The sequence below is a fragment of the Telopea speciosissima genome, chromosome 7, assembly GCF_018873765.1.
Source record: "Telopea speciosissima isolate NSW1024214 ecotype Mountain lineage chromosome 7, Tspe_v1, whole genome shotgun sequence".
Taxonomy (NCBI): domain Eukaryota; kingdom Viridiplantae; phylum Streptophyta; class Magnoliopsida; order Proteales; family Proteaceae; genus Telopea; species Telopea speciosissima.
In genome coordinates this window covers 11,442,245-11,458,979 of record NC_057922.1, presented here as the reverse complement: position 1 = coordinate 11,458,979, position 16,735 = coordinate 11,442,245, and positions in this window count along the sequence as shown.

The window sequence follows — 16,735 nt, the reverse complement described above, 5'->3', positions numbered from 1 at the left end:
GAGGATTTTGTGATATTTTTTTGGATGGTGGTCAAAATTTCCCCCTGTTTACTGACCTGCAAGATCACACTGCTGAAGGGAACACCGTATGATTTAACTCAACCCACTGCCATTGGAAGCAAAATCAATCAGTTCACTAATGGAGGATATTGACATCAATTATGTGCTCAATTGTAAGGAGATTGTTGGGTCTCTGAAGAGGGAGGCAATTGTTCACAAAAATGGGGGACTCTGTTTGGAGACTATAATGTTTTGGGTGCTTCTGTGAATCACCCAATTTCCCTGTAGTCGTTCATTGATTGTGTATCTTGGGAAGATATACAGGCATTTCACGGATTTCAAGTTCTCAACAAAATAGGATATTATAGATAATGGTTAAGAAAGGGGTTCTGAGAAAAATGTGGAAGCTTTTAGAGTTTATGTGGGAAGGTATCTAAAAAGAGGACATGTAAGCAGTTGGTTGTAGTTACTTCATTTCAAAGAGATCTGCCCTTTTGAATTTTCAGTACTTCAAGATAAGTTGAGATCTATTTTTTGAACTTTTCATTTCTATGGCAGCATTTTTTTATAAATATTCATCTCACAGTAGATGTCAATGACTCTCTTTAATCTATTGTAGGAGGAAAAAAAAATGTCACCCTTTGAGTTCTGATTTGGTATTCTCAAGGGTGCCATATCTGATCCTTTGAATTATTATTGGATGCTGAGAATCTCTCTGCTGTTATTATACAAGGATAAGGGTGGGGTTTGGTATGCAAAAAACTTTGCCCCTCTTCTGGCCTGCACGATCCCAGCCCAGCTACCTTAAGAAAATGGTTTGTCTCTGCATGAGTCAGGTGTGCAGGTTACAGTTGGCCAATGGCAAATAGGGTCAGGATCAGTATTGGTGAAATCCACCCTGAACCTGTTAGACCAGCAATCTCACTATTTAGACTGGAAATCTGTTAGACCAGTCAACAGTTTTTCCATGACCTCAAATTCTGATCCTGGTACAGATTGCTCAAGCTTGGCCGTTGATGGTCCATCTGAAATCCAACTACAATCCCTGTAAAGTCAATGCCATGACCTCATACTAACTAATAGGTAAGGAAACATAAGAATACATATATAAACTGATGAACACAATTTGGGTCTTGAGGTGGCTTGGACTCGACATCAAATTTTGCACTTATTTCGCTCTGGATTCAAGGACAACTATCCTTAACAGCATTCCTTTAAGTTTACGTTGGCAATTTAATATAAAAAATGAAATAACACATTTATCCTCACATTCAGAAACAATCTTACAAAAAGCTGGGGTATTGTAAGATAGGTAACAAACACATTTGAAACAGATCGGTTACATTTCAGACAGAACATTTTCTTTTTCTTTTTCCCTCCATAACAATTTGCGTATAAATAGATAGCCATGTCATCACACGTTCACACTAATAAAGCTAGCGTTCACTTGTACTCTCAGGTTTCATTTCGGTCTTAAATCTTAATATTGCTTCAACGATATTCAAATTGGAGAGACAAATCAAGTTAATATATGATTTGTTAGACTAAATGCTGAAGAAGTCATGGGAAATGTTACAAGATAAAACCTAGAAAGATGACGGCATTTAGTGTACATTATTTTCACTACAGAACGGACTTGGCAAGACAGGGATTAAATTGCCTCTTAATATCCAAGTCTAACAAAGATATATCATGAAGAGGTATTCAAAAGGATATGGTTCTTATGCAGAAGATCAAAATAATAGAGAGGAGAGAAAGCTTGCACATATCACACATCAGTTCAAAACGATAGCTAATCACAAGGACCTTACAGTTACATTATAGGATGATGAATACCTGCATCAGCGTGGGAGGACTGAAGGAGGTAATATTACCTGCCATTGAGATGTAACTTGTAAGAACGTGAGAGAGAGTGATGGTGAGTGTGACACGTTACATATGTAGAAGGATGGGACTTGGGAGCTTTCATGAGGAGAGGGAGGAGATGGAGTGATGTACCAACCTAAAAGGTATGGAGATGATGCTGCACAAGGTAGAAGGCTATATCCGATGGTTAATGGCAATCTCTAATTTTAAATGTGCCTACAAAGTATAAACACAAACAAGAGATCACCAAAGATGTCTTGATGAGGATTATGTAAATGTGAGATTTACTAGATTTCCCACCCCCCCCCCCCTCCCCCCAAAAAAGGACTGATTGAATTTGGAAGAAAAAATTTCTTTCCCCGTTGAAATCAAGTCAATTCCTCATGCGGATCTCATCTCGCGCATCCTCCCTCTCTACTACCACCACAACCATCCTTGTACAACGAAGGATGGAACACCAGTGGAACACAGTCTTCTCCATCGGACATGCTATTAGCTTAGTGCTATTCATCACCAATGTCTGAGAGATTGATGATAATCGGAGATTTAGAAGGTGATTTCGTGTCTAAAACATACACAGGTATAAAGGAAGAACTCCCCCATTCCAACCAGCCTGGACTTTTGGTTGGAGTGACGGGATTAACCATGATATTATCTACCTTATTATCCTTGGTAGAATCCATCTACTCTTTTTCACATGCTGCTTTCCCTTCTTCTTCTTCTTGTCCATCTTAAGAAACAGCTTTGCCTTGTCCAGTTTTGAGTGTGTTGTCCTCTTCTTCTTCTTAAGAAGTGGAAGTTTGAAGATGGGTTTACCTAGCTCTCCCTCACCACAACCAGCACCCTGTGAGTGAGATGGCTATGAGTGAGTTGCCCTCTTCTTCTTGGGACAAAGCTCGAGGGTGGGTTCACAGTTCTTCGCCACAGCAGTAGTTACAGTCATTTTTTTCTTGTAATGTAATCAGAAATCGTGATTCTCTAAGGAAGGTGGGTTCACAGTCCTTCGTCTCAGCAGTAGTTGCAGTCATTTTTTTCTTGTAGGCTAGGCTAGTACAACTGTCCATTCCCTACAAGTTACATCTCAATGGCGGGTAAGATTACCTCCTTTATCATTCCATACTGATGCAAGTATGCAACATCCTATAATGTAACAATAAGGTCTATCTGATTAGTATTAATCATCCACCTTCTTGGGCAGTAGTGAGGAACATTCTTTATGTGAAACATTCCCACACATAAATGTGAATGCATTTAAAGCTACAGATTGGTGTCACTAACCATCGGACCTATAGTTTTGAACTGGTTGCAAGCTTTCTCTCCTCTCCATTACACTCTTTCTCTCCTATCTCTCTTCATTATGCTCCCAAGCTATCATATCTCTTGGTAGACTCAAGTTTACTTTCTCTTAAGCAAGTGACAAAGAAGCTGTATTCTTATGAACATGGGTGTCAGAGTGATCTGTTGGAACTTATAGGGTTTAAGCTTTTTCACATACTAACCATTGAATCAACAAAGAAGTTGTCTTCTTTTGAATGACTAAAAGCTTTTTAACTGATCAAGTCTTTAATTTCATTTATGCTTTAAGAAAGTCCATGCGGGTCTAGCATGAGCAGGTCTAAAACTGGCCATTAAATAAAATAGAATGTAGCATCTAATCATAATGTGAGGTATTTGTAATTTAAGCAATGCTTGTAGAGGATGAATGGGGGATTGAAGATGGCAAACTTCATGAAATATTTAGTTGCAAAATTAAAATTGATCCCTGCCAAAATGGATTGTGCTAATGATGCGATGTGAGATTTATCCCACACCTATGTATTCTTATTAGTGAGGCTCTTACATGGTAGTGCCAACATCAATCCCCCTTCCCAGCTGAATTTTTTGAAAGGGTTTAATAATAACCATGATTAGCCCTTCATCTGAGCAAAATTAAAGTACTTAGGTTTAGAATCCACCCATACCACTTAGTCATTCATACTTTTATGATTGGGAAAAACATTTTCCAACTAAGACAAGTATTTCACTACCTTACAAGGTTTCAAGGCTCCACATATTTAAAAGATTATTGGGTTACACCAAACAGCTATATCAAATAATAAAGAAGAAGAATAGCATGATCAATGCGAGTAGGAGGAAACCACCCCACACAAGAAGAGTGAAAGATAGGAGAAAAAAACTATTGTCAAAAAAATAGGTAAATCATCCTCGACAGCTCATTCACATTACCATGAAAGAGAGACAGAGAACAAAAAAGCAAGAAACAGAATTAAAGAGTAATAGACAGGAGAACTAAGCCCTAGATAGAACATGTATCGATGAGGCATAAAACACCCCACCTATCGAGGGCTGTCACGTGGCCGACCCGACCTCGATCCGAGAACCGAGTGGGCCGAGCAGGAAATTGGGCCGACCCCATATCCGATAAGTCACCCGACAAAGCCTGGTTTGAGCGAGCTGGCCGTAGCCGAGGCCGAGATTATACGAGTCAGCCACTCCTAGCCGACCTCATGGCCGAGATCGACCTCCTCCCGGCCGACCTCCATTGCCGACCCCACGGGCCGACCTCGTAGGCCGAGCCCTCCTCCATGGAGGCACTCATAGCACCCCACCGGGGATCTCCGGCCACGTCGGACATCCCGAGAATCACGGGATAAGGACTGAGCCACGATCCCAGCCGCAACACGAATCACACTCTACATGGACTCTTACCTTAATAAGAGTCCGACCCGAAAATAACTCTCCACTCAGCTCTACGCGAGAGAACCTTCCGAAAGAAGGACTCCTACCATACTAGGACTCTCCCACCGTCCTCATCTCCTCCTTACTCTATAAATACCTGTATGGAGCTCTATTCGACATCTTGCTTTTTAATACCAGCGATTCTGTTGTCGCGTTGAAGACCCGACTTGAGCATCGGAGAGTCCTAGGCCGGAGCCACACCGGCCCTCTTGCGCTCATTGTTTGGTTTTTGCAGTTCATCCACAACCAACTACCGGAGGTTTTCACACGCAATGATTTGGCGCTGTTTGTGGGAACGACATCGCAAGCATCGTCGCTTCGCCAATTCCTAGAACAATAATAATGGTGCATACGAGGTCGTGGCAGCATGGCTCTACTTCCCGTACGAGGAGCCGCAACCCGTTGTGCCGACGAGACGATCACCGCCCCGAAGCCTCTCGGTAGGGGATAAACAGAAGACCCCTAGAGCAAGGTGGTGCGCAGCCCATCACAGCACCATTCCACCTCGAAAGCGGGAATGGAGGAGGTGCACTAACCACGGCCGCGGCTAGCCAGGCAGGCCGAGCCAAGTTTGGACGGGAATGTCTTACCTCACCGCCACCCTTGCTGAGAGTTTGGACCCGAAGCCCCGGCAAATAATCAACGAGTTATGGATTTGCAGTGCAGATGCTCCACACCAACGAGATGTTGCGCGCCTTCATGAACCGAGATGGCCCGAGGCGGGCGATGGGTCGCCCGCGGCCTCGGTCCCTCCACTCCGCCCGCGGCCGAAAGAAACTTGCAAGCAAAATGGTGGCCGGCGTAGGGCCGAGCCGAGTCGGGCTGCGTCTTCGCACCCGTCTCGTCGAAGACTCCACCTCCGCGCCCGAGAGGCGCTCGACGGGGTGAACAAGAACATCGCCAAAGCCCGCGAACAGGCGGGAAATTGAACCAGCCTGGCTCAGAGCAAGGAGGTCGGTATTTTCTGGACGGATCGGGAGGACGAACACGAGGATATTCCGAGAACAAAGGAAAGACCCGGTTGAAAGGCGCGCGCCGAGACACGGACAAGGATCGCGTCATACTCCCGGCGTGAGCTCACCTCCCCGAGAAGAACAGGGGAGCCCCAGGGTCCAACTTCCAAGAAGAAAAAGAACAAGGAAGGTTGGTGAGGACCGAGCCGACTGAATGGCCGACTACAACCGGACGACCGACCATATCAACCCCGGGCCGAGGAGCCGGTTGGCGAGCACTGAAACCGAGATGGAGAAGCGGCTACGAGATTTGGCGAGCAAGTGGAGGGGTTGAAGAAACAAGCGACCCGGATGCCTACTCTTTGGTCGGGCGTCACCCTTATCCTCCCGAGATCATGACCGCGCCGCTACCACACGGTTTCAAACCTCCCCCGTTCGACAGGTATGGCGGGACGACCGACCCAACAGATCACATCAACTACTTTAATGCGGTGATGACCATGTACGGGGGTACCGAGATCGTTTCTTGCCGAGCCTTCCCTGCATCCCTCAAGGGCGCGGCGACCTCATGGTTTTCATGGTTGCCGCCGAATTCCATAAAAGCTTCGCTCAACTCGTCGAGCCTTTGTCACGCGCTGCAGTAGTATGAAACATAAGAAGACCACGGTCAACCTCCTCGGCGTGAAGCAAAGGCCCGACGAGTCGATCCTAGCATTCGTCTCCGCTTCAACAAGGAATCCTTAGATATCAAGGATTTGGATGAGGCCACGCCCATACGGCTATGAGCAACGGATTGGCCGACATGGACCTTATCAAGGACTTGGCCCTGAAGCCGACAAGAAACCTGGCCGAGCTCTTGGAGAGGTGCAACGAGTTCGCAAATATGGCCGAGGTCCTCCAAGCCCTGGAAGGGCAACAAAGGTCGTACCGACAAGAAAAAGGCCGACAACAGCGATCCGAAGAGAAGACAAAAGGCCAAGGACGGATCGCCGAGCCGACGTCGGATCGAGCTCGAGCCCTGACTACACGCCATTGAATGCATCTCGCAAGGAGATCCTCGATGCAAATACAAGATGGGGGTACATCCGCCAACCCCGACCGATGCAAGCGGGTCATCTCGGAATCCCAACAAATATTGCCAATTCCACAAGGACATCGGTCACGACATCAAGATTGTTATCACCGAAAAGAGAAATCGAAGAGTCGATAAAAGCGGGCCACTAAGCGATATGTCAAAGGAGGCCGAGAAGATCGTGGAGGTCGGCGCCGATGACCGAGATCAAAGAAGAGCCGAGCCTAAGGCCGAAAACAAAGCAGTTGAAAGAGACGATGACAAGGTCCGAGCCGAGAAGGAGGAGGACGAATCCGGGCCGAGCAATGACAAGGAGCCCCCATATACACTATCCTCGGGGCCCGGCAAGAGAGTACTAGAAAGGCTAAGGCAAACGCCGCTTCGTCGGAGTAGCCGAGATGCCCGCCAAGAAACTCAAGCCGGCGGTGACGATCTCCTTCACGAAGCCGACCTCGAAGGTATAAGTTTACCTCATGACGATGCTTTAGTGGTGCGGTAGAAATTGCGACAGACATCGCACACCGTGTATTGGTCGATACCGCGCATCCGTGGACCTTATGTCATTGGAAGCGCATCGACAATTTGGCTTCGCGACGAGCGCTTAAGCCCGAAGGAACCTCGCTTCACGTGTTCTCGGGAGAGGCCGCGACTATCAAGGGCTCGATCGATCTACTAGTCACACGGGCAAGCTCCCGCAAGCGGCGATCCAAGTCAAATTCATGGTGGTACGGCGGTAGTGGCTTTCAACGCCATACTCGGCCGTCCGTCATTGACGCCCTCCAAGCCATCATCTCCCCAACTCACTTGAAGATGAAGTTCCCCACCGAGAACGGTGTCGCGAGGTCCGAGGCGACCAAAGAAGGCACGAGAGTGCTACGCTACCTTCGCAAGCAAAACAAGGGTAATGTTCGAGGAATGGCCATGTGCGTCGAACATCTCCCGAGGATCAGCGGGATGAGCTTATCGAGAGAAGAGGGCGACCCGTGGAAGACCTGACCCCACTTCATCTCGGAAGATGACCCACCAAGGTGGTCCAATCGGATCACTACTAAATAAAGATCAAAGAAGGCGGCTCGGAGTTTTCTTAAAAGCGAACGCCGATGTCTTCGCCTCGGTCGGCGGACATGTCGGGCATACCCGGACATATAGCCGAGCACCGACTCCATATGGATCCGGTCGGAAACCAATCCGGCAGTAAGAGAAGGAACTACGCACTTGATCGGCAAACCGCAATCAAAGAAGAGGTGGAGAAGCTTCGCCGATCGGATTCATCCGAGAAGAGAAATTCCCGACCTGGTTGGCTAACGTCGTCATGGTCCCTAAACCGAATCGAAGTGGAGAATGTGTGTCGACTACACCGACCTCAACAAAGCCTCGCCCAAAAGATGAGTACCCACTACCTCGGATTGACCTCTTGATCGACGCCACGCAGGTCACGAGATGCCGAGTTTCATGGATGCGTCTCGGCTACAACCAAATCATGATGCATGAGGAGGACGAGTCGTACATGGCCTTCCGAACTGACCAAGAGAATTTCTGCTACAAGGTCATGCCGTTCGGATTGAAGAATGCCGGAGCGACATACCAGCGCCTCGTGAACTATATATTCCGCGAGCAGATCGGAAAGAACATGGAAGTCTACTTGGACGACATGTTGGTGAAAAGTTTGAAGGCCGAGCACCACTTGGCCGACTGGAAGAAGCCTTCGGCGTATTGAGGAAGAACCAGATGAAGCTGAATCCCGCCAAGTGTGCATTCGGGCGTAACCTCTGGGAAAGTTCCTCGGCCATGGTCTCTGTCGAGGCATCGAAGCCAATCCGACAAAAATCGGAGCCATCCAAGAGATGAGTCCTCCAAGGACGATCCGAGAAGTACAAAGGCTAAACGGACGTGTGGCGGCGTTGGCGCGATTCATGTCGAGATCGGGCAACAAGTGCCTACCGTTCTTTAAGGCCCTAAAGAATATCCGGAACCAAAAGATTTTATCTGGTCATCCGAATGCCAAGAAGCTTTTGAAGAGTCAAGAAATATTTGGAGAACCCGCCTCTTCTCACCGACTGAACCAAAAAGAGGAACTTCAAGTCTACTTAGCCACTCCCGTAGCGGTCGGTGCGGTGTTGATCGAGGAAGAGAGTCGAACTCAAAGGCCGATATACTATATCACCACGTTCTTGTTGATGCCGAGACAAGGTATTCGGGTTCGAGAAAGTAGCATTCGCCCTAATCACGGCTGCAAGGAAACTAAGGCCGTACTTCCAAGCCCATCCGATCGTGGTGTCGACCGACCAGCCACTCAAAAAGATATTACACAAACCCGACGCCGGGCGGCTGATTTCCGGCGGTTGAGCTAAGTGAATACGATATAAGCTATCGACCAGGACGGCGATAAAAGGACAAGCCCTGGCCGACTTCATTGCGAATGCACGGGGCCCGAGCATGAGGTTGGAGAAGAAAAGACAATCGAGGAGGTCGGGGCTACGGCCGACCCGACTTGGACCATGAATGTTGACGGCTCAAGCAATTCCGGAGGAAGCGGGGCCGGCCCTAATACTTGTAAGCCCCGAAGGCTTCTCGGTCCAATATGCCCTAAGGTTCAAGTTTTCCGCCTCAAACAATGAGGCCGAGTATGAAGCCCTTCTAGCTGGACTTCGAGTCGGCAAAGCTATGGACATAAAGCGGTTGAAGGTGCGAGGAGACTCCCAACTCGTGGTCAACCAGGTCAACGGAGACTACGAGGCAAAAGACGAAAGGATGATAGCATACCGGTCGAGCCCGAGATCTGATCTCCGAGCTCAAACACTTCGAGATGACTCGAATACCGAGACAAGAGAATGCCGCGGACTCTTTATCTAGGTTGGCGAGGCCGACCTCCAATATCCGAGCGGTCAAGATACATAGAAATATTGGAGAAACCATCCTTACAAGAAGAAAGCATAAAGCACATTGAAGAGGATGGGCCGACTGGTTGGACCCCATTGTCAACTACTTGGAAAATGACTCGCTCCCGGGAATCGAGACGAAGCAAGGAAGGTCAAGATCCGATCTTCCAAGTACTCAATGATCGACGGAGTACTCTACAAAGGGTAATCTCGGCCCCTCTTCTCCGATGTCTGGGACCGAAGGGGCCGAGTATGCTTTAGCCGAGGTGCATGAGGGAATATGCGGGAGTCACATGGGCGGCCGAGCTCTTGCATACAAGATACTTCGGCAAGGATTCTATTGGCCAAGAATGCAAGAAGAGGCCATGAAATACGTGAAGACGTGTGAGAAGTGCCAACTGCTCGCGCCAATCCCAAGCCGATCAAACAAAATTAACCTTAATGCGAGCCCAATCCCATTCGCTATGTGGGGAATGGACATTCTTGGAGATTTCACCCGGCATCGGAAACAGAAAATACGTAGTAGTGGCGATCGATTACTTCACCAAGTGGGTCGAGGCCGAGCCTCTTGCCACCATCATCGAGAAGAACATGGAAAAATTTTTCCGAGATAAGGTCATCTACCGGTTCGGCTACACGAAAGTTCTCATCACCGATAATGGCGCGCAATTCAACAACCCGGCCTTCCGAGAATTTTGCGAGCACTTCCACATTGACTTCCGACCCATCTCGGTAGCTCATCCACAAGCAAATGGACAAGTAGAAGTGTCCAACCGAACATTACTTCCGGCATTAAGAGGAGGTTGGATGAGGCCAGGGGGAGATGGGTGGAAGAACTCCCAAGCGTCCTATGGGCATATCGGACGACCGTAAGAACTCCAACCGGGAGAGTCCATTTCGCCGCTTATGGGACCGAAGCCCTCGCATCGGTTGAAGTTATGGCTTCATCATACCGAGTGCTCAACTTCGATGAGAAGACCTATGAAGATGGGCTGCGAGCCAATCTGGACTTCCTCGATGAAGTCCGAGAAAATGCCCTACTCCAAACGCACGTACAACGAGAGAAACGGCAAGCTACTATGATTCAAGAGTCAAAGAGCGGCATTTTCGTCAAGGGGACCTTGTTCTCGTAAAACTCAGGCGCATCCCAGAGGCAACAAGGAAAATTAGCACCAAATCGGGAAGGCCGTACATAGTCTCCAAGCAAATTCGCCCGGCACATATCGCTGCAGACTCAGGGCAAGAAGGTACCGAGACCTTGAACTCGGAAAATTTGAAAAAGTTTTTTCAATAATTGAACATGTTTGTATTCGGTTTCGGTTCCGACATTTGATTCAATAAAGTCTTTTCTCCAACACTCAACGTATTGCAAGCTCCCAAGTCGAAGTCATAAGACCGGTCCTCATAGACCAGGCCGACATCAAAGACCGACCCTCATAGTCGGCAGCCAAGTCATAAGACCGGTCCTCATAGACCGGCCGACATCAAAGACCGACCCTCATAGGTCGGCGGCCAAAAGTCATAAGACCGGTCCTCATGAGACAGGCCGACATCAAAGACCGACCCTCCTAGGTCGGCAACCGAGTCATAAGACCGGTCCTCATGACCAGGCCGACATCCAAGACCGACCCTCATAGGTCGGCAGCCAAGTCATAAGACCGGTCCTCATAGACCAGGCCGACATCAATGACCGATACTCATAGCTCGTCAGCCAAGTCGTAAGACCTGTCCAAAAAGACATGGCCGACCTCTCAAGGGCCGACATTCCTATTTGGCCGAGCCTAACGAAGTACTAAACCACGCTAAGGCATTAGGCTCGCCAAGAAGGATATTCGGCCACGCGCGTGCGCTTATATGATAGCCTCTCCAATCGGATCAAGGGAAAGGCGAATTAACAACCAAAGCGAAGATCGCATTGACCGCCGACAACGTTGGGCATGGATAAAAAGAGACGAGTTCCTAAGCTCGGTTAGTGAAACGACTCGGCAGCTGCCACAAACAAAACAGAATACGCAAGGAACAATCGCCGAGGGTGCCAAGTTCAAATACTTAGACAAATTTTGACAAATATAAGTTGTTTTATTCATTGTAAGCCGACTGATCGGCACGGTTACAAAAAGGGCAGCTCGGCCCCACACACACACACCAAAAAAAATTAAAAATTAAAAAAAAAAAAATTTTTACATCTCCGCCTCCTCGGCGTGGGACTTGGAGGCACCCTCGGAGGCGTCCACGGTGTTGGGCTCGCAGCGGGTCTTGAGGTCCGGCTCCCGGAGGGGACGACGTCGGCTGAAGCAGTGCCTCAGGGCCGAGCTTGGGTGACCTCGGCTCCCTCCTCATCTCCCATCTCCCCGCAAAAGTAGTCGCATCATCGTCAAAGCGGGAGAGATTGAGATCGGATACGCGCCTTGATCTCGGCCAAAAGCTCACTCGGCTGCTTCAAAACCTTCGGCGAAGGGAGGCTTCCCGATCTCGTGCGATATCGGCGTACTCCTCCGATTGGAGATAGTCGCTAATCGCCGCGCTCCGCGCCGTGGCGAGATCTTCCTTGGCCTTCTCCTTCACCTCGGCGAGCCGAGCCTGCGAGCTGGACCTTCTCTCTCTGCCCGCCACCTCGGCTGAGAGCTCTCCACTTCGGCCTCGGGCGGTGAGCTTCTCTTGGGTCTCCCGACTCCTCCGAGCGGCATCACAGGCGTCTGATAAGCCTTCTTGCCTTGGACGTCCAAGGAATAGTTCTCGGTCGAGAGCCGCTCGAAGCGGACATGGTCTCCACTGCTTTGGCGAACCCCTACAAAAAAGCATGAGAACAAAAAATCGGGATAAACTACACATATCGATCATAGGCAAGAGCCGACAAGGAAACTTACCATGTTGAAGTCTTGAAATAGGGTGGAGAGGAGCTCAGGGTCGGACGGCGCCTCAGCTTCTCCTTGTCGGTGGGAGCCGACCTGCATCCAGCCATTCCTTGGCGTGAGTGGCCGCGTCAAGGCCGAGTCCCCGGAAGAGGCGCCGGAGTCGGCCTCACGGGACGTTGTTGGCGAAGCCCTCCCGGGGCGTATCGGGAGATGTTGGTGGGAGAGGCCACGGGCGGAAGGCCGCCACTCGTCAGGTTAACCGAGAGCTTTTGGCGTTTGATGTCCCTCGGCGGGCTCCTCTCGCCTTTTTGGCCTTTCCCCTTCCTAGGGACCCGGCTTGACCCGTGTTCTTCTCGGCCTCCAGACCGACCACCGCGTCCGATGGTCCCGGCATCACCCCCTTTCCTTGGAGGCCTTGGAGGACTCGCCCAGGGTCTCTTCTCGTCATTCTTCTTCTTCCTATCCGCGATAATCTCGGCCCTCGCGAGCGTGTCCATTGGAGGAATGTGGCCGACCACTGCAAAGAGAAACCGAAAACATAGGAAACAAGTCGAAAAAGGAAAAGAAAACTAAGTTAAGGGGTCGGCTCGGATAACGGGATAAGCTCGGAGGGTTCCTACCAGGGGTCATATGCCAACTCGAAGAAACCCCTCGTCCGAAGTGGAGAACATCGAAGGGCGGACGCCGGGGATCGGTCGAGCGAGGTCATCTCGTTCTCGGTCAGGGGTAGTACTCTATTTACATAGTTCAGATTCAACTCCTTCCACTCGGTTCGGAGAGGGCATTGTGGGAATGGAAGCGAAGAAAAACGGGGCTTCCAATACTTGTTGAAGGTCGGCGTGCCGACCGAAACTTGTGACCGCCTAGAGCCGCACTCTTCCCGATCGGCGGCAAATAATACCACCCCTTCTCGGGAGACTTCTTCGGAAGAAGAGCCGAGAGAAAAGCGCCACGCTCGCACCTCGGCCCATCTCGCAAAACAGGCGTAGAAGCCATAGACGGCCAGCCAGAGTTCGGCACTAGCCGGCCAGGAGACAGTGGAAGTGGTCCAAGATCTCGGTCCACCAGCCGAGAACGGGAGCCGAACGCATACTTGAAGGGCGTCTCGTGCAGAGCCACCTCGCGGGCTGATGAAGCGGGCCATCTCCCCGGGATTAGGAACTCGGAGCTGAATGTCCTCGGGGATGGCGTAGGTCGTCCTCGGATAGTCGAGGTCGGCCTCCGTGATTGTGCTCGGGCAGTGCCGCACCTTGCCTTCCTCGGGCTCGGGCGTCGGTGGACGAGCTTACCGAGCCAACCCCATCTCGGACGAATCTCCTCGCTTGATTCCTCATCGATGAGGACGACCCGGAGTTCTCGGCCCGATCTGCGGGCGTGGATTGGGCCGCGTGGTCAAACTCCATGGGTAACGGGGCTCGGCCACCTCGGCCTGGACGAAGCTCCACTACATCGGGCTCGTCGAGGTCGAGCCCAACAGTCTATGGTGGGAGAGCGGACGGGAGTTCTCGGCTCGGACTCGCGCCCTCTGCCGCCCAGCGGCGATTCGCCCATAGGACTACTACCAACCCGACATACTGGGGCGAGAAGACTTACTGGTTGAAGAAGAGTTGAGTGAACGAAACGACGGCCGAGTCGATCACGAACGAAGCTTGGCCGAGTCGATCACGCAGCGAGCAAATGACGAGATCTGCCGAGTTGACGGTTCCAAACTTGCGAGAAGTCAATAACTTAGAGCAATGAAGAATGAATAGTTAGGAGTCGCCTATTTATAATCCTTGGGTTTCATCGATCCAACGGCCGACCGAGCTCAGATGATCCAACGGCCCGGATCGAAGGACGTTTAATTCCCGAGCCCGCCATATGACTACTGGCGTGGCACGGACACCCAACCGTCAAATCGTGCAACGTCAAATCCGCATCAATAAATAATCTCGCCCAACCGCAAGAATCTTCCCGACAAGGGCCAGAAATTTCACTCATCAACGCCGAGCCGACACCGATGAGTGGGGGCTGTGATGAGGCATAAAACACCCCACCTATCGAGGCTGCCACGTGGCCGACCCGACCTCGTCCAGGAACCGAGTGGGCCGAGCAGAAATTGGGCCGACCCCATATCCGATAAGTCACACGACAAAGCCTTGGTTTGAGAGAGCGGCCGATGGCGAGGCCGAGATTATCTGAGTCGGCCAGGACTCCTAGCCGACCTCATGGCCGAGATCGACCTCCTCCCGGCCGACCTCCATTGTCGACCCCACGGGCCGACCTAGTAGGCCGAGCCCTCCTCCATGGAGGCACTCATAGCACCCCACGGGGATCTCCGCCACGTCGGCCATCCCGAGAATCACGGGATAAGGACCGAGCCACGATCCCGTGCAACACGGAATCACACTCTACATGGACTCTTACCTTAATAAGAGTCCGAGGCCAAAAATAACTCTCCACTCCGCTCTACGCAGAGAACCTTCCGAAAGAAGGACTCCTACCATACTAGGACTCTCCCGGCCGTCTCATCTCCTCCTTACTCTATAAATACCCAGGTATGGAGCTCTATTCGACATCTTGCTTTTTAATACGCAGTTACGCTGTCGCGTTGAAGACCTGACTTGAGCATCGGAGAGTCCTAGGCCGGAGCCACACCGGCCCTCTTGCGCTCATTGTTTGGTTTTTGCAGGTTCATCCACGGGCGAACCAACTACCGGAGGTTTTCACACGCAACAGTATCATTGACCAAAATGTTATTTTCATTCAAGCCAATAGTGCAATCACTTTTGAGTTCGGAATGAGGTACCTGGTTATTCTTTCAAAAACAGAAGATTTGGGAAGAATGAAGACAACTCAAGCTCTAGATCTCGACACCGGGGAAGAGAAGCATGAAAAATCGGAAGAAGTTAAGTCACAGAATAGGGGAGCAGTTGAGGGGATGGACCTGGGCCGGCAGGGAACTGGAGGAGATAATTTTCCGGAATTACACCATCCATCCTTTTATTTTACTTTTGATTTTGAATTTGATATGGGAAAACACTAACCAGTGTGTCAACTAAAGCCAGTTATCCCAGTCCTGAATATCAATAAAAGCAAAATTCTAAATCACAATTCCAGGATGCTCCATTTTTTATACAAATGTCAAGAGAACAAGATTCTTTATACAAGAAACACTTTTAAGGTACTGATGACAACAAACTTATCAATCACAATTAATAATAGAAGGGTTCTAACCAAAATAAAAATTCTGCACAAACAGGGGAAAGATACGATACATACATGTTTTAAAAAATTGTTATATCCAGAATTTATCCTTGCTTCCTCTATCGGTTGCTCCTATGGATCGATCACTTGCAGGTTGGCTTCCAGTGGAGGCCCGAAGCTGCCGTAAGCTCTCGCGGATAGCATCGAAAGAGGGCTTTCCACTCTTGCCGCTTCCAGGTCCATCGTTCCCTTCTTCGCTCTTTGCAATAACACTTTTCTTGTAGAGGTCCTGAAATGAGATAGCTTGAGAAGATGAGGACTAAGACATCTCGTTGGGTGGAGGAGCAGCTGATCTGAGACGATATTCAGCGAGGTTTTTGCGGATTTCTTCCAGAGAAGTGATCTTTGAAGGTTTCTGAGGAGTGAATGAAGGAGTTTCCTTTTGAGGAAATTGAGAAATCCTTCAAGGAGGTGAAGATTCCTTCAGACTGGCTTTGACGTCACTGAAATACGATGAAAATGAAGGAGTGGATGGAGATGGGGACTCCTCCTTGCCTTCCCCGCCATTATGTTCTGAAGATGAAGTCGATGATAAAGAAGAAAATAATTGAACGAAGCTATGGTTCGGTCAAGTCTATATTTGTATCCCCATTGCAGTGCCAATGTGCCATTGAGTAAATGAAAGACAAAAGAAAACACGGCCGTGGACTGCAAGGCGAAAAGGCTCCTGTCCTGCAGTGGCGGGAGCTGGAGCGTCCAGCCCAGCAAAACCGCAGCAAAAACAGGGGTGGGGTGGTCATTTCACAGGTGGGTCCCACCTAGGCCCCACATGTGAAATGACCACCCCACCCCCTATTTTCAGGTGGTTTTGCTGGGCTGGACACTCCAGCTCCCGCCACTGCAGGACAGGAGCCAAATCCACTGCAAGGTGCAACGAGGGAAGAAAGGTGACGGTACACGTCTCTGGTTCCGGGTTCGGCTGTTGGAAGTCGGACCCGGATCCTCTTTAGTGCGGCAGGAAGTCCCACACACTGACACACAGGTATTGGATCGGATTCGGGTCCTCTGTAGCGCACCATCCGACGGTCTGCAGCGCGCAGGCACGCAGCCCAACGCACAGGTGGGTTGTTGGGCTGTGGACCCATGCATTACAGACCGTCGGATGTGTGTTACACACTGTGTCAC